Below are 18797 nucleotides of genomic sequence, written 5' to 3' on the forward strand. Positions count from 1 at the left end.
TTGAAGAACCCTTGAAATTGGCCTTCGGGAGAAGTCAGTGAGAGCAATTTCATTGGTAGAAGCCCTTCTACTGGGGGTTAAAAAGCAAGTGAAATGTGAAGAAAGAGAGACAGCGGTGTAGAGTCCTGGGAGAGTAGAATTTCTACAAGGAGGGATTTTGCAGGTAGGACATTGCAATGAAGGTAATCCACAATTATTGAGCACCACCTATGTGTTACACCTTGTGGGGGAGACAAGACATATAATACTTGAAGGCCTAAGGAGTAGCTGGCCCCGAATGCATGAGAAATTTTATATGAGCAATCATGAAGTCTACTACTGTGGGTCCATTAAAAGTGAAAGGATGCTGGGAGTACAGGATAGAAGCAGAAAGCTGTCTTCAAGCGGCAGCTGGAGAGAGAGGGTACAAGGATTTAAATCCAACAGGGCCAGAAAATAAGCACATATTAGACTGGGTATTACCAAGTCTGAATCTTGAAGTTTGTGTTAGAATTCTGAGAAGAAGGATCTTTTGTGGCTGGAGCACAAGTAAACTCTTGAATAGAGGATGGACTTTAGGGGGAACAGAGCAGAGGCATGTTATAGTGGGAAGAGCAGTAGGTTTAAGGTTAGCCACTCTGGATGGTGTCCTCACCTCATCAACTTATCATTTCTGCATCTCATTTTTTTTTTAAATGGGGCACGGGCTGTTGTATCAAATAAGAGAATGTTTGTGAAAGATTGTATCCTCTAGAGCTTTGTTTCTGTCTGTATAATGTTGTTATGTTTATTAGGATGGTTGGCTTAAATTATACTTTAATATGTTACATTAAAGACTAAAATGCTCTTTCCTTCATTCATTCATTCATTCATTCAATAGATATTTACTAGTGCCCACAATATGCCAGCATTGAAAATACTAAAATAAGACAAACTTAGTCGCTGTTATAATGAATCTTTCATTCATTATGGGTTAAACAAGCATCTTGTGATAAATGATATGATTAGAGAGAAGTACAGGGGTACAGTGGAAGTATCTAGAAGAAACTCCCAGTCTAGTCTGTTGAGACATTGATGAGAGACATTCACTTGGAGAATGTTTTTTTAAGTGAAGACTTCTTCTTCTCTTAACATTCAGGACCTTCTTTGTATCTGAATTGGCTGTTTAAGGGACTTTTCATCCCACTAGATAGCAGACTCTTGGAGAGCAGACACTGTTTTTGATTCATCTCCGTATCTCCCATGCGCTCTGCTCAACACATGGTATATACTTAACAGTATTTGCTAAATTGATTTGAGCTAAGTGTCAGCACATCCAATTAAAAACCCATGATGGATATTTCCAGTCCAAATAAGAACAAAGCTTTTAGTTTTCCTTGAAGTTAAAATGCAAAAGAGGCAGGAGTTCTAGGCTTATAAGACCACATCACATTTCTAGTTCAAGTGGGTCTCTTCCTGTCTTCTCAAGAACACTTTTTTTCTGATTTATCCCATTAACCACATGCCCTGAGCAATCAGATCCAAAGTTAACACATGCAACTTTTGCTAGTTTCTCCTTCCCTGTGCAATTCTACGACCTTTATGGAAATAGACTAGAATAGTGAAGGGAGCCTAGGAGATGATGGGAAGCTACCCTATAATCATGTTTGTTTCATAATAGGTTTATAGAAATTATGAATACAGCTATTTTATTGATGGGACTTTTAATTATCCACCATGCTGAAGGGTGAGGCAAAATATCTCTCAGCCCCACTAATTAATATGGATATTCAGTGGCTGTTAATTAAAGACAAGGGACCAAAGGAACACAACCCACCCTTGACTCTGATGAATGCAAAGTCAAACCAATAGCTTATTTCTAAATTAACATGATTGATAAAAAGTCCGGCTCAGACCCAACCCTTTTCCTCTCAGGGAACTATAATTTTCCTGTTTAGACAATAGACTAAAGGGCTCATCTGTGGACCCAGGAACAAAGCCCAGAGCTGCAGGCACTGAGAAGACAAGGGAGCTATGGATTATTTTGTGAGACCTGCATTTCAATAGGCAGCATTTCACAGTCCCTTTGTAGCCACTGTTTATCCTAGAAACTCTGTGTGCAGCTTCAGACTCATGGGCAGGCCCAGCCCCAGCCATGCTGGTCCAGAGGAACCTACCTTCCTGTTCCCAGGTGCACATGCCTGTTTGCCTCTGAAGAATCACATGCATGCTAGCAACCTGTCTCTCTTGAAGCAAATTATATTTATACATGCCAGATGCTGCAGTTACTATCTTTAGTCTTTGGAGGAACATAAAAAGAAAGAATGCATTATTGTAGCAGGAGCGTTCTGTTGAAGAAAATGTCATATGGTTTGGAGAAAGGAATATGGGCTTTAGAAACACAGTGGTTTTACCCCTTAATAGCTCAGTGACCTTGGGCTTGAGCCCTGGTTTCCTCATCAAAAATTTGGATATCAGTATGGAAATATGTTAATATAAATGTTTCAGACATTAAAAAAAAAAATTTGGATATCAAAACCCACTTTTTCAGGCTTTTGTGAGAATGAAATAAGCTAAAGAATGCAAAGTTCCCAACAAGCAAAATATTACCAAGATCTTGCCTTGTGTTCAAACAGTGCTGTTTATTTTACAATGGTTTGAACCTTACTGCAAACCAGTGAGGTAAGCAAATCAAGATTTATCTTCTTTTTTTTCACTGGTAAGGAAACTTATGATCAAATAGTATAGATACAAAAGAGGCCACTTAATCTTGGAGATGCAGCTTCCTCATTTCTAAAACAGTCAATGCCACTGTCCACCTCTTTGGATTGTGGTGAGAATCAAATGACCTGATGGAGGTGAATGTGCTCTGTAAACTGTTGCACACCATGTCAAATTATAGTTTGATATGTTACATTAAGGACACACCCAAGGTCATACGGAGAAGAAGCAGAAGGTCTGTATATTCATTCATTCATTCACTCATTCATCCAACAAACATTATCAACTCTATCTATGTGCCAGGAGCAAAGCATTCATAGTCTAGAAGAAAAGGTAACGTACGTGGACAACAGTAAGATAAGGTAGATTACTCTAAGTAGCTTAGAGAGCTGTGTGAGAAGTTGCATTCTCTCTGATGGTCCAGTTAAATGGTCTATGGTTTCCTTCTTTGCTCTCCATCCCATTCCATGCTACTCCCAGATTTATGCCACTCATTCACTTAGCTTTCTATGGATACCCACTGTCTACGGGATAGCAAATACCTGTCTACATGTAGTATATAACCACTCTCCTGTGCCCTCATGGGCAGGCTTTGCTAATTGATCACAGTACTTCTTCCTACCAAATCTGGATTTAATCTCAGAATCCTTCTCAACTAAATACTCCAGAGAGTAACTGCCAATTGATCAGAGTTGGCCCTAAGTTCTATGTCCCCTGGAATGGTATTCCCACTGTGTTCTATGTAATTCTATTCTTTGAATATGAACAGAGGAGTGAAAACTTTGAGCTCTTTCTAAATCAACAATAATCTATTTATTATTATTTTAAAAAAATTTTATTGGAGTATAGTTGTTTTACGATGTTGTGTTAGTTTCTGCTGTATAGCAAAGTGAATCAGCTATACGTATACATATATCCCCTCTTTTTTTTTTCTTTTTATGAGATTAACATTATCTTTTTTTTTTAATAGATCTTTATTGGAGTATAATTGCTTCACAATACTGTGTTAGTTTCTGTTGTACACCAAAGTGAATCAGCCATATGCATACATATGTCCCCATATCCCCTTCTTCTTGCGCCTCCCTCCCACCATCCCTATCCCACCCCTCTAGGTGATCACAAAACACTGAGCTGATGTCCCAGTGCTATGCCGCTTCTTCCCACTAGCTATTTTACATTTGGTAGTGTATATATGTCGATGCTACTTTCACTTCACCCCAGCTTCCCCCTCCCGCCTCGTGTCCTCAAGTCCGTTCTCTATGTCTACATCTTTATATCTGCCCTGCAACTAGGTTCATCAGTACCATTTTTTTTCTTTTTTTTTTAGATTCCATATATATGCGTTAGCATACGGTATTTGTTTTTCTTTTTCTGACTTACTTCACTCTGTATGACAGACTTTAGGTCTATCCACCTCACTACAAATAACTCAAATTCGTTTCTTTTCATGGCTGAGTAATATTCCATGGTATATATGTGCCACATCTTCTTTATCCATTCATCTGTCGATGGACATTTAGGTTGGTTCCATGTCCTGGCTATTGTAAATAGTGCTGCAATGAACATTGTGGTACATGTCTCTTTTTTTTTTTCAGCTACTTTATTTTTTTTAATAGATCTTTATTGCAGTATAATTGCTTCACAATACTGTGTTAGTTTCTGTTGCACAACAAAACAAATCAGCCATATGCATACATGTGTCCCCATATCCCCTCCCTCTTGAGCCTCCCTCCCATCTTCCCTATCCCACCCCAAAGCACTGAGCTGATTTCCCTGTGCTATGCTGCTGCTTCCCATGAGCCAACTATTTTACATTCAGTAGTGTATATATGTAGATGCTACTCTCACTTCACTCAAGCTTCGCCCTCCCACCCCATGTCCTCAAGTCCATTCTCTATGACTACCTCTTTATTCCTGCCCTCAGAAAGAGAAAAACATGTCTCTTTTTGAACTATGGTTTTCTCAGGGTATATGCCCAGTAGTGGGATTGCTGCATCATATGGTAGTTCTATATTTAGTTTTTTAAGGAACCTTCATACTCTTTTCCATAGTGGTTGTATCGGTTTATATTCCCACCAACAGTGCAGGAGGGTTCCCTTTTCACCACACCCTTTCCAGCATTTATTTTTCTAGATTTTTTGATAATGGCCATTCTGACTGGTGTGAGGTGATATCTCATTGTAGTTTTGATTTGCATTTCTCTAATAATTAGTGGTGTTGAGTATCTTTTTATGTGCCTCTTGGCCATCTGTATGTCTTCCTTGGTGAAATGTCTATTTAGGTTTTCCACCCATTTTTTAATTGGATTGTTTGTTTTTTTGATATTGAGCTCCATGTGCTGCTTGTATATTTTGGAGGTTAATCCTTTCTCTGTTGTTTCATTTGCAAATATTTACTCCCATTTTGAGGGTTGTCTTATTGTCTTGTTTATGGTTTCCTTTGCTGTGCAAAAGCTTTTAAGTTTTATTAGGTCCCGTTTTTTAATTTTTGTTTTTATTTTCATTATTCTAGGAGGTGGGTCAAAAAACACCTTGCTGTGATTTATGTCATAGAGTGTTCTGCCTATGTTTTCCTCTAAGAGTTTTATGGTGTCTGGCCTTACATTTAGGTCTTTAATCCATTTCGAGTTTATTTTTTAGTATGGTGTTAGGGAGTGTTCTAATTTCTTTCTTTTATATGTAGCTGTCCAGTTTTCCCAGCACCACTTATTGAAGAGGCTGTCTTTTCTCCATTGTATATTCTTGCCTCCTTTATCAAAGATAAGGTGACCATATGTGCGTGGGTTTATCTCTGGGCTTTCTATCCTGTTCCATTGATCTACATTTCTGTTTTTGTTCCAGTATCATACTGTCTTGATTACTGTAGCTTTGTAATATAGTCTGAAGTCAGGGAGCCTGATTCCTCCATCTCCGTTTTTCTTTCTCAAGATTGCTTTGGCTATTCGGGGTATTTTGTATTTCCATACAAATTGTGAAATCTTTTGTTCTAGTTCTGTGAAAAATGCCATTGGTAGTTTGATAGGGATTGCATTGAATCTGTAGATTGCTTTGGGTAGTATATTCATTTTCACAATATTGATTATTCCTATCCAAGAACATGGTATGTCTCTCCATCTGTTTGTATCATCTTTAATTTCTTTCATCAGTGTCTTATAGTTTTTTGCATGCAGGTCTTTTTTCTCCCTAGGTAGGTTTATTCCTGGATATTTTATTTTTCATGTTGCAATGGTAAATGGGAGTGTTTCCTTAATTTCTCTTTCAGATTTTTCATCATTAGTGTATAGGAATGCAAGAGATTTCTGTGCATTAATTTTGTATCCTGCAACTTTACCAAATTCATTGATTAGCTCTAGTAGTTTTCTGGTGGCATCTTTAGGATTCTCTATATATAGTGTCATGTCATCTGCAAATAGTGACAGTTTTACCTCTTCTTTTCCAGTTTGTATTCCTTTTATTTATTTTTCTTCTCTGATTGCTGTGGCTAGGACTTCCAATACTATGTTGAATAATGTGGTGAGAGTGGACATCCTTGTCTCGTTCCTGATCTTAGAGGTAATGCTTTCAGTTTTTCACCATTGAGAATGATGTTTGCTGTGAGTCTGTCATAAATGGCTTTTATTATATTGAGGTAGCTTCCCTCTATGCCCACTTTCTGGAGAGTTTTTATCATAAATGGGTGTTGAATTTTGTCAAAAGCTTTTTCTGCATCTATTGAGATGATCCTATAGTTTTTATTCCTTAATTTGTTAATGTGGTGTATCACATTGATTTGCATATATTGAAGAATCCTTGCATCCCTGGGATAAATCCCACTTGATCATGGTGTATGATCCTTTTAATGTGCTGTTGGATTCTGTTTGCTAGTATTTTGTTCAGGATTTTTGTTTCTATGTTCATCAGTGATATTGGTCTATAATTTTCTTTTTTTGTGATATCTTTTTATGCTTTTGGTATCAGGGTGATGGTGGCTTCGTAGAATGAATTTGGGACTGTTTCTTCCTCTGCAATTTTTTGGAAGAGTTTGAGAAGGATTGGTGTTAGCTGTTCTCTAAATGTTTGATAGAATTCGCTTGTGAAGCCATCTGGTCCTGGACTTTTGTTTGTTGAAAGATTTTAAATTATGGTTTCAATTTCATTACTTGTGATAGGTCTGTTTATATTTTCTAATTCTTCCTCTTTCACTCTTGGAAAATTGTACCTTTCGAAGAAGTTGTCCATTTCTTTGTGATTGTCCACTTTTTTGGCGTATAGTTGTTTGTAGTAGTCTCTTATAATCCTTTGTATTTCTGTGGTCTCAGTTGTGATTTCTCCTTTTTTATTTCTAATTTCATTGATTTGCGTCCTCTCCCTTTTTTCCTTGATGTGTCTGGCTAAGGGTTTATCAATTTTGTTTATCTTCTCAAAGAACCAGCGTTTAGTTTTACTGATTTTTGCGATTGTCTTCTTTGTTTCTGTTTCATTTATTTCTGCTCTGATCTTTATGATTTCTTTCCCTCTGCTGACTTTGGGTGTTCTTTGTTCTTTTTTCTCTAGTTGTTTTAAGTGTAGGGTTAGATTGTTTATTTGAGATTTTTCTTGAGGTGAGATTGAATTGCTATAAACTTCTCTCTTAGAACTGCTTTGGCTGCATCCCATAGGTTTTTGGGTCATCGTGTTTTCATTATCATTTGTTTCTATGTATTTTAAAATTTCTTCTTTGATTTCTTCTGTGACCTCTTGGTTATTTAGTAGAGCACTGTTTAGCCTCCATGTATTTGTGTTTTTTACAGTTTTTTTCCTGTAATTGATTTTGAACTTCATAGCGCTGTGGTCAGAAAAGATGCTTGATACAATTTCAATTTTCTTAAATTTTCTGAGGCTTGATTTGTGACCCAAGATGTGATCTATCCTGGAGGATGTTCTGTGTGCACTTGAGCGAAAGTGTATTCTGCCACTTTTGGGTGGAATGTTCTATAAATATCAATTAAATCTTTCTGGCCTACTGTGTCATTTAAAGATTGTGTTTCCTTATTTATTTTCTGTTTGGATGATCTGTCCATTGGTGTAAGTGGGATGTTAAAGTCCCCTACTATTATTGTGTTACTGTCAATTTCTCCTTTTGTGGTTGTTAGCATTTGCTTTATGTATTGTGGTGCTCCTATGTCAGGTACCTAAACATTTATAATTGTTATATCTTTTTCTTTGATTGATCCTTTGATCATTATGTAGTGTCCCTTCTTATCTCTTGTAACAGTCTTTATTTTAAAGTCTATTTTATCTGATACGAGTATTGCTACTCCAGCTTTCCTTTGATTTCCATTTGCATGGAATATCTTGTTCCATCCCTTCACTTTCAGTCTGTATATGTCCCTAGGTCTGAAGTGGGTCTCTTGTAGGAAGCATATATATGGGTCCTGTTTTTGTATCCATTCAGCCAGCCTGTGTCTTTTTGTTGGGGCATTTAATCCATTTACATTCAAGTTTATTGTCAATATGTATGTTCCTATCACCATTTTCTTAGTTGTTTTGGGTTTGTTTTTTGGGTCTTTTTCTCCTCTTGTGTTTCCTGCCTAGAGAAGTTTCTTTAGCATTTGTTGTAGAGCTGGTTTGGTGGTGCTGAATTCTCTTAGATTTTGCTTGTCTGAAAGCTTTTGATTTCTCCATCGAATCTGAATGAGATCATTGCTGTGTAGAGTAATCTTGGTTGTAGGTTTTTCTCTTTCATCACTTTAAGTATATCCTGTCGTTCCCTTCTGGCCTGCAGTGTTTCTGCCGAAAAATCAGCGGATAACCTTATGGGGATTCCTTTGTATGTTATTTTTTGTTTTTCCCTTGCTGCTTTTAATATTTTTTCTTTGAATTTAATTTCTGTTAGTTTGATTAATATGTTCTTGGTGTGTTTTTCCTAAGGTTTATCCTGTATGGGACTCTCTATGCTTCCTGGACTTGGGTGATTTTTCCTTTCCCATGTTAGGGAAGTTTTCGACTATAATCCCTTGAAATATTTTCTCAGACCCTTTGTTTTTATCTTCTTCTTCTGGGACCCCTATAATTTGAATGTTGGTGCTTTTAGTGTTGTCCCAGAGGTCTCTGAGGTTGCCTTCAAATCTTTTCATTCTTTTTTATTTATGCTGCTCCTGGGCAGTTATTTCCACCATTTTGTCTTCCAGCTCACTTATTCATTCTTCTGCCTCATTTATTCTGTTATTGATTCTTCTAGTGTATTTTTCATTTCAGTTATTGAAATGAAGTGTTTGTCCTTTAGTTTTTCTAGATCTTTTTTAAACATTTCTTGTATTTTCTCAATCTGTGCCTCTATTTCTAAGATTCTGGATCATATTTACTATCATTACACTGAATTCTGTTTCAGATAGATTGCCTATTTCCTCTTCATTTATTTGGTCTTGTAGGTTTTTACCTTGCTCCTTCATCTGTGACATATTGTTTTTCCATCTCTTGTTTTTTTTTTTTTTGTTTGTCCTGAGGCTTCCAACATTGGAGTGTGTAGGCTGTTGGGTAGATCTGGGTCTTGGTGCTGAGATGAGGACCTCCGTGAGACCTCACTCTAATGAATATTCCCTGGGGTCTGAGGTTCTCTGTTGGTCCAGTGGTTCAGACTTGGAGCTCCCACCCCAGGAGCTTCAGCCGAACCCCTGGCTTGTGAACCAACATCCCGCAAGCTGCATGGGGTGGCAAAAAAAAGAGAGAGAGAACAATAACAAAGTAAAAAATAAAATTAGACTAGGAAACTAATAGATATGTTAGAAAGAATATAAAAATAAAAATATAGATGAATCAACAACTGGAAAATACAACAGTACCACAATAGCAAGAAAAGAGGAGGAGGGAAAAGAAAAAAAAAGAAAAAAGAAAAAGAAAAGGCAGGGGAAGGCCTTGGCTGTGGAGGGTGGGCCCTAAACAAGGGCAAGGTTTGGGTGGTGGGCGGGACGTATGCTTAGGACCCACAGGGTTGGAAAAGGCCCTGGAGGCTGTGGAGGGTGAGGCTTAGGCTCAATGGAACAGAAGGGGCTGAGGCATGCCTCCCACCCCTGGTCTCAGAGGGTGGGGCACCTCACCTGAGAGCCCAGCAGGCTTCCTGGGCTCAAGTGGGTGGGGCAAATGCCCTCCTCTCCTCTCCTGCTCCTCTGGTCCCAGAGGGCCCTTCCCGCCTGCCTCTCCTTTTCTCCCCTCGGCCTCCTTTCTATGCCCTCAGGACCAATGTGGCTGGGGGGAAGGGGGGTCTTGGAGGGCAGGGGGTGGCCTGGGAGCTCAGCAGGCTCCCTGGGCCCGAGTGGGGGGAGGGCAAATGCCCTCCAGTCTTCTCCTGCTCCTCCTGGAGGGCCCCTCGCACCTGCATCTCCTGATGTCCCCGGCCTCAGGGGCACCGATCCTGTCTGGCCTCCACTTCTCCTCCCACCTCTGTCCCCCCACGTCCTACTGGTTCACTTGGGGGTTCCTCCCATCTCCTTGGGTGTCAGTGTCCCCCACCAGCAGCCGGCAGGTGCCCTAGTTGTGGGGAGATGCTAACTCCAAGTCTTCCCACACTGCCATCTTGACTCCACCCCCATCCCCTCTTTTTTAGATTTCCTTCCTATTGAGATCACCACAGAGCATTGAGTAGAGTTCCCTGTGCTCTACAGTAGGTTCTCATTAGTTTTCTATTTTTATACATAGTAGTGTATATATGTCAATCCCAATCTCCCAATTCACCCCACTCCCCCTTCTCCACTAGGTATCCATAAGTTTGTTTTCTGCATCTGTGTCTCTATTTCTGCTTTGCAAATAAGTTCATCTGTACCATTTGTTTTAGATTCCACATATAAGTGATATTATTTGATACGATATTTGTTCCTCTCTTTCTGACTTACTTCACTCTGTATGACAGTCTGTAGGTCTATCCATGTCTCTGCAAATGTCTCTCGGCGCTATTTCATTCCTTTTTATGGCTGAGTAATATTCCATTGTATATATGTACCACATCTTCTTTATCCATTCATCTGTTCATGGACATTTAGGTTGCTTCCATGTCCTGGCTATTGTAAATAGTGCTGCAATGAACATTGGGGTGCATGTATCTTTTTGAATTATAGTTTTCTCCAGGTATATGCCCAGGAGGGGGATTGCTGGGTCACATGGTAGTTCTATTTTTAGTTTCTTGAGGAACCTCCATACTGTTCCCCATAGTGGCTATACCAAATTACATTCCATACAACAGTGTAGGAGGGTTCCCTTTTCTCCACATCCTCTTCAGCATTTATTGTTTCTAGAATTTTTGATGATGGCCATTCTGACAGGTGAGAGGTGATCTCATTGTAGTTTTGATTTGCATTTCTCTAATAATTACTGATGTTGAACATCTTTTCATGTGTTTGTTGGTCATCTGTATGGCTTCCTTGGAGAAATGTCTATTTAAGTCTTCCACCCATTTTTTTCATTGGGTTGTTTATGTTTTGATATGGAGCTTCATGAACTGTTTGTATATTTTGGAGATTAATCCCTTGTCAGTTGCTTCATTTGTAAATATTTTCTCCCATTCTGAGGGTTGTCTTTTCATTTTGCTTATGGTTTCTTTTTCTTTGCAAAAGCTTTTATGTTTCATTAGGTCCCATTTGTTTATTTTTGTTTTTATTTTCATTACTCTAAGAGGTGGGTCAAAAAAATCTTGCTGCGATTTATGTCAAAGAATGTTCTGCCTATGTTTTCATCTAAGAATTTTATAGTGTCTGGCCTTACATTGTTCTCTTTAATCCATTTTGAGTTTATTTTTGTGTATGGTGTTAGGGAGTGCTCTAATTTCATTCTTTTACATGTAGCTATCCAGTATTCCCAGCACCACTTATTGAAGAGACTCTCTTCTCTCCATTGTATATTCTTGCCTCCTTTTGTATATTCTTGCCTCCTTTGTCATAGATTAGGTGACCATAGGTGCATGGGTTTATCTCGGGGATTTCTATCCTGTTCCATTGGTCTATATTTCTGTTTTTGTGCCAGTACCATACTGTCTTGATTACTGTAGTTTTGTAGTGTAGTCTGAAGTCCAGGAGACTGATTCCTCCAACTCCGTTTTCTTTCTCAAGATTGCTTTGACTATTTGGGATCTTTTGTGTTTCCCTAGAAATTGTAAATTTTTTTGTTCTAATTCTGTGAAAATGCCATTGGTAATTTGATAGGTATTGCAGTGAATCTGTAGAATGCTTTGGGCAGTAGAGTCATTTTCATAATATTGATTCTTTCAATCCAAGAACATGGTATGTCTCTCCATCTATTTGTGTTGTCTTATTTTTTTCTTCCTTTCTTTTTTTATTTGGCTGCATCAGGTCTTAGCTGTGGTGCCCAGGCTCTTCATTGCAGTGTGAGGGCTTCCCTCTAGTTGTGGTGCACAGGCTTCTCTGTAGTTGTAGTGTGCAGGTTTTCTCTCTCTAGTTGTGATGTGCGGGCTCCAGGGCATGTTGGCTCTGTAATAGTAGTGCATGGGCCCCAGAGTGTGTGGACTCTGCAGTTTGCAGCACATGGGCTCTCTTGTTGGAGAGCCTGAGTTCAGTAGTTGTGGCATGTGAGCTTAGTTGCCCTGTGGCATGTGGGACCTTAGTTCCCTGACCAAGGCTTGAACACACATTCCCTGCATTGGAAGGTGGATTCTTTACCACTGGACCACTGGGGAAGTCCCATGTTCTGTCATCTTTAATTTCTTTCATCAGTATCCTATAGTTTTTTGAGTACAGGTCCTTTGTCTCCTTAGGTAGGTTTATTCCTAGGTATTTTATTCTTTTTGTTACAGTGTTAAATGGGATTCTTTCCTTAATTTCTCTTTCTGATCTTTCATTGTTATTGTATAGGAATGCAAGAGATTTGTGTATATTAATTTTGTATTCTGCAACTTTACCAAATTCATTGATAAGCTCTCGTAGTTTTCTGGTGACCTCTTTAGGAATTTCTATGTATAGTATTTATCATGTCATCTGTAAACTGTGACAGTATTATTTCTTCTTTGCCAATTTGGATTCTTTTGTTTCTTTTTCCCCTCTGATTGCTGTGGCTAGGACTTCCAAAACTATGTTGAATAATAGTGGTAAGAGTGGACATACTTGTCTTGCTCCTGATCTTAGAGGAATTGCTTTCAGTTTTTCACCATTGAGAATGATGTTTGCTGAGGGTTTGTTGTATATGGCCTTTATTATGTTGAGGTAGGTTCTCTCTATGACCACTTTCTGGAGAGTTTTTATCATAAATGGGTGTTGAATTTTGCCAAAAGATTTTTCTGCATCTATTGAGATGATCATATGGTTTTTATTCCTCAATTTGTTAATATGATGTATCAAATAGATGGATTTGCATATATTGAAGAATCCTTGCATTCCTGGGATAAACACCACTTGATCATGGTGTATGATCCTTTTAATGTATTGTGGGATTCTGTTTGCTGGTATTTTGTTGAGGATTTTTGCATCTATGTTCATTAGTGATATTGGCTTGTAATTTTCTCTCTCTCTTTTTTTTTTTTTGATATCTTCATCTGGTTTTGGTATCAGGGTGATGGCGGCCTCAGAATGAGCTTGGGAGAGCTGCTTCCTCTGCAATTTTTTGGAAGAGTTTGAGAAGCATACATGTTAGGTCTTCTCTAGACACTTGTTAGAATTCGCCTGTGAAGCCATCTAGTCCTGGATTTTTGTTTGTTGGAAGATTTTAATCACAGTTTCAATTTCATTACATGTGATTGATATGTTCATCTTTTCTGCTTCTTCCTGGTTCAGTCTTGGAAGGTTGTACCTTTCTGAGAATTTGTCCATTTCTTCCAGGTTGTCCATTTTATTGGCCTATAATTACTTGCAGTAGTCTCTCATGATCCTTTGTATTTCTGTGGTGTCAGTTGTAATTCCTCCTTTTTCATTTCCAATTTTATTGATTTGAGTCCTCTCCCTTTGTTTCTTGATGAGTCTGGTTTATCAATTTTGTTTATCTTCTCAAAGAACCAGCTTTTAGTTTTACTGATCTTTGCTGTTCTTTTCTTTTTCCCTATTTCTTCTATTTCTGCTCTGATTTTTATGATTTCTTTCCTTCTACTAGCTTTGGGTTTTGTATGTTCTTCTTTCTCTAGTTGCTCTAGGTGTAAGGTTAGGTTGTTTATTTGAGATTTTTCTTGTTTCTTGAGGTAGGATTGTATTGCTATAAACTTCCCTCTTAGAACTGCTTTTGCTGCATCCCATAGGTTTTGGGTCATCGTGTTTTTGTTGTCATTTGTTTCTAGGTTTTTTAAAATTTCCTCTTTGATTTCTTCAGTGATCCATTGGTTATTTAGTAGCATACTGTTTAGCCTCCATGTGCTTTTTATAGTTTTTTTCCTGTAATTGATTTCTAATCTCATAGCATTGTGATCAGAAAAGATTCTTGATATTATTTCAATTTTCTTAAATTTATCTAGGCTTGATTTGTGACCCAAGATGTGATCTATCCTTGGGAATGTTCCATGTGCACTTGAGAAGCAAGTGTATTCTGCTGCTTTCTGGTGGAACATCCTATAAATATCAATTAAGTCTATCTGGTCTAATGTTTCATTTAAGGCTTGTGTTTCCTGATTAATTTTCTCTCTGGATGATCTGTCCATTGGTGTCAGTGAGGTGTTAAAGTCCTGCAATATTATTGTGTTACCATCAATTTCCCCTTTTATGGCTGTTCGCATTTGCCTGATTTTTTTTTTCTTTTTTTTTTTTTTTTTTTTACTTTTCTAAGAGATTTATTTCTGCCCACTCATTCTTTCTTGCCTGATGTTTTGAGGTGCTCCTATGTTGGGTGCATAAACATTTACAATTGTTATATCTTCTTCTTGGATTGATCCCTTGATCATTATGTAGTGCCATTCCTTGTCTTTTGTAACAGTCTTTCTTTTAAAGTCTATTTTGTGTGATATGAGTCTTGCTATTCCAGCTTTCTTTTGATTTCCATTTGCATGGAATATCTTTTTCCATCCCCTCACTTTCAGTGTGTATGTATCCCTAGGCCTGAATTGGGTATCTTGTAGACAGCATGTATATGGGTCTTATTTTTGTATCCATTCAGCCAGTCTGTGTCTTTTGGTTGGAGCATTTAATCCATTTACATTTAAGGTAATTATCAATATGTATGTTCCTATGGCCATTTCCTTAATTGTTTTGGGTATTTTTGTGTGTGTATTTTTTCTTTCTTCCTTTACTCTTTTGTTCTCTTCCCTTATGTTTTTTGCCTAGAGAAGTTCCTTTAGCAATTTTTGTATAGCTGGTTTGGCGGTGCTGAATTCTGTTAGCTTTCGCTTGTCTGTAAAGCTTTTGATTTCTCTGTCAGATCTGAATGACAGCCTTGCTGGGTAGAGTTCTTCATTGTAGGTTTTTCCCTTTCATCACTTTAAATATATCATGCCACTCCCTTCTGGCCTGCAGAGTTTCTGCTGAAAAACCAGCTGATAACCTTATGGGGTTTGCCTGAAATGTTATGTATTGCTTTTCCCTTGTTGCTTTTAATTTTTTTTCTTTTTTTGTATTTAAATTTTGTTAGTTTGATTAATATGTGTCTCGTGTGTTCCTCCTTGGGTTTATCCTGTGTGGAACCCTCTGTACTTCCTGGACTTAGGTGACTCTTCCCTTTCCCATGTTAGTGAAGTTTTCAACTATGATCTCTTCAAATATTTTCTCAGGCCCTTTTCCTTTTTCTTCTTCTTCTGGGGCCCCTATAATTCGAATGTTGGCATGTTTAATGTTGTCCCAGAAGTCTCTGAAACTGTTCTCATTTCTTTTCATTCTTTTTTCTTTTTTCTGTTCTGCAGCAGAGATTTCCACCATTCTATCTTCCAGGTCACTTATCTATTCTTCTGCCTCAGTTATTCTGCTATTGGTTAATTCTAGTTTATTTTTCGTTTCAGTTATTGTCTTGTTCATCTCTGTTTGTTTGTTCTTTAGTTCTTCTAGGTCTTTGCTAAACTTTTCTTTTATCTTCTTGATTTGTGCCTCCATTCTGTTTCTGACATCTTGTATCATCTTTACTATCATTACTCTGAATTCTTTTTCAGATAGATTGCTTATCTCCTCTTCATTTAGTTGTTCTTGTAGGTTTTTATCTTGCTCCTTCATCTGCAAGTATTTCTTTGTCATCTCATTTTGTCAAACTTATTTTGTTTCTGGTCTCCTTTACACAGGCTGCAGGATCATACTTCCTCTTGCTTCTGGTGTCTGCCCCCAATGAGTGAGGTTGGTCCAGAGGCTTGTGCCATTATCCCCTTGATAGGGGGTTTGATTTTTGTTGTGTTGATCAGAGCCTGCCCTAGATATTGAGCAGGTCCCCACCTTTGCTCTGTGGTTGTTGCAGCCTTGTCAGGGGTGAGGTCTGCTCCCTGGTTTTTGGAGTAGAGGCCTCCAGATCTGTTACTTAACTGTGATTCTGATCTGTGGTGTGAGGTAGGCAGTATTGGAGCACTCCCAGTGGGAGAGCAGCCACTGAGTTTTCCTGCACTGGAGCTGTTCACCTGTGATTGTGCTCCATTGTGTCCCCTTTCGCCCATTGTGCAGGCTAACAAACTATACTGTTGTTGGAACTGCTGTCAGTTCTGCCTTAACTGTGGGTATCCTGGCAATTGACCCTGGTGACTCTCAGGCATTGTTATCACCTGGCCACTGGCACAGGTACACTGAGGTTAGGTTCCAGTAATGCAGTCATTGTGCACCTGGACTTGCTGTTGGAGCTATGTAGGCAGCTCAAACTCTGGTCTGGCCCTACCCCCACATGTACGTACCCAAAGAGCCCACAGTTACTAAATCCAGACCAGTAATAGGGGGTTTGACTGGTGTTGTGTGACCGCAGCCTGCCCTGTATATTGAGTGGGGCCTCCCCGTTGCTCTGTGGTTCTCACTGCCCTTTCAGGGGTAGGGTCTGCTTCCTAGTTGTTGGAGTAGAGGCTCCCAGATCTGCTCCTTAGCTGTGTTTCTGATCTGTGGTGTGACCTAGATGGGGTTGGAGCACTCCTGCTGGGAGGGAAGCTACTGAGTATTCCTCCTCTGGGCCTTTTCACCTGTGAGTGTGCTTTTTTGTGTCACCTTTCACCCACTGTGTGAGTTCTCAGATTACGCTAATGTTGACACTGCTCTCGACCCTATCTTATCTGTGGCTATGTCAGCAATGTCTCTCAGACATTGCTGTCACCAGGCCACCAGAGTAGATCCACTGAAGTCAAGTCCCAGGATTGTAGTCATCATGGATCTGGACCTGTTGTGGGTGTTATGGGGGCAGTTCAGAATTTACCATGGCCCAACCCCCACATGTATGGGCCCACAAAATCTACCGCTGCTAAAGCTAGGTCCATCTTGGCTGTGGGAGCACTCATCCATTCAGATGTTTTATTGGTGCTGAGTTTTTAGCAAGCCGGTCTCAGGGGTGTCAATTCATGGTTTGCACACCTGCGAGGAGAGATTTCAGCTTCTCTTCCTTAGTTGCATGGCCCCTGTGGCTCAGCTGTGCTTTTAGACCCACCTCTGAGTGTGGGCCACCCACAGGGGTTTGCTCCCGAAGCTACCCTGAAGCACTCAGTTCTGCCCCACTGAGGACAGGACATGTAGGTGGCATGGCTGCTGGGGTCATGGGAGTACTGGTGGCGACTGGTGCTTGGGGGAGTTGGTGGCCGCAAGAGATCTGGCCCCATCAGTGATGAGGTGCACGGGGAATCCAGTGGCCACAGGCACGACAGGTCTGGCCCTGGTGGGAGACTTTCCTAGCTACCGGCCGAAATGGCCAGCCCCGGTGGGGGCCTTTACTATTGTCCGGTGGCAGGAGGTCATGGTCCAGCCCCAGCAGAGGCCTTTCCTAGTGCGCAGTGGCAGGCGCAGGAGGGCCAGCCCTGTTGGGGGTCTTTTCTAGCATTTGGCCACAGGCACGAGAGGGTCAGCCCTGGCGGGGGCCTTTCCTAGCACCTGGGCGGGCAGCGGCTGGCATGTGGGAAGAGAGGCTGCAATGGCGGCTCCACCCCCTGCGCATCACTCAATAATGATGCCTTGCTTCTATGGCAGTCCGGGTTTCTTCCACAAGCATTCCCGGTTGCAGATTTCCTCACTCCTGTCGCCTCATGCTGTCTCCTCACATCCAGCAGCAGTCCTCTCCCTGGGTTTGCTCTCCAATCCCCACGTTCCAGAACCCAGCCCCCATGTGCACTGGTGGACACACGTCCCAGGCCAGGGCACACAGGACTGTGGCATGGACTGTCTGTGTAGGTCTCACTCTGTCCTGCCTGCCAAAGACCGGCCATTTCACTTTCCTCTGACAGCCCCAGTTGCTCCTTTCTTGTCCCAACTGATCTCCCTGTTGGTGAGGGGGTTTCCCCACATGAAGGAACCTCTCCACTCCTTCAGCTCCCCCCAAGGGGCACAGGTCCCATCCCACTCCCTCTCCTCTTCTTTTTCCTTTCTTCTTTCTTTTAATCTACCTGGTTATGTGGGGATCTTTCTTGTCCTTTTTGGTGTCCAAGGTCTTCTGCTACTTTCCAGCCAGTGCTCTGTGAGAATTGGTCCATCTGTAGATGTATTCTTGATGCGTTTGTGGTGAGAAATGAACTCCATGTCCTCCTACTCCTCTACCATCTTGCTTTCCTCCCAGTATTTTATAAATTAGAAAAGTAAAGCTCACAGAGGCTGAGAGCCTTGTTCAAAGTCACACATTTAGTAAATCCATGGACTGGGATTCAAATATCAGTATTTTGATTCCAATCTGATATTTGATTCCAGTACTGATATGTCAAATTGCTTTTTAATTTTATGTTCTGCAGAAGCTGTGTGCTGCTCTGCTCAAATTCCATTTTTTGGAACATCATATCGACACACTCACTCAATTATTTGCTCATTCAGAAAATATTCAGGTGTTAAGGAGTATAGAGATTATTATTCAAAGGACATGTAATAATTATCTATATAATTAAACTATAACCTGCCTGAGGGCTGGGATTGTATTTTTGTACATCATTAAACCTGAGTGCTGAGCACAGTGCTGTTATATAGCATTTGTCTAGTCGTTTAGTAAATGTATTGTCTAGTGGGTGAGCAGCCAAGTAAACAGACTATGACAATAAAATATACAATTGCCTGACATGGTCTCTAGCATTTTGTAGGTGCCCAGTGTTTACTGTTAACTAAC

General features: G+C 40.0%; 1 protein-coding gene and 1 long non-coding RNA gene across 2 annotated transcripts in view; one reads left to right on the forward strand and one right to left on the reverse strand.

Annotated features, from left to right (window-relative positions):
- Positions 1 to 18797, forward strand: part of AGBL4 (AGBL carboxypeptidase 4) — a 1392661-nt gene that overhangs the window by 709170 nt on the left and 664694 nt on the right. The window lies entirely within an intron of this gene.
- LOC309618457 lies at positions 9114 to 17716 on the reverse strand. Its single transcript, XR_014238497.1, has 2 exons — positions 14417 to 17716; positions 9114 to 14338 (listed from the first exon to the last, which is right to left on the reverse strand). It is a non-coding gene; the product is annotated as an uncharacterized lncRNA (long non-coding RNA).

Source organism: Balaenoptera borealis, assembly GCF_965194805.1.
Source record: "Balaenoptera borealis genome assembly, chromosome: 1".
Lineage (NCBI taxonomy): Eukaryota > Metazoa > Chordata > Mammalia > Artiodactyla > Balaenopteridae > Balaenoptera > Balaenoptera borealis.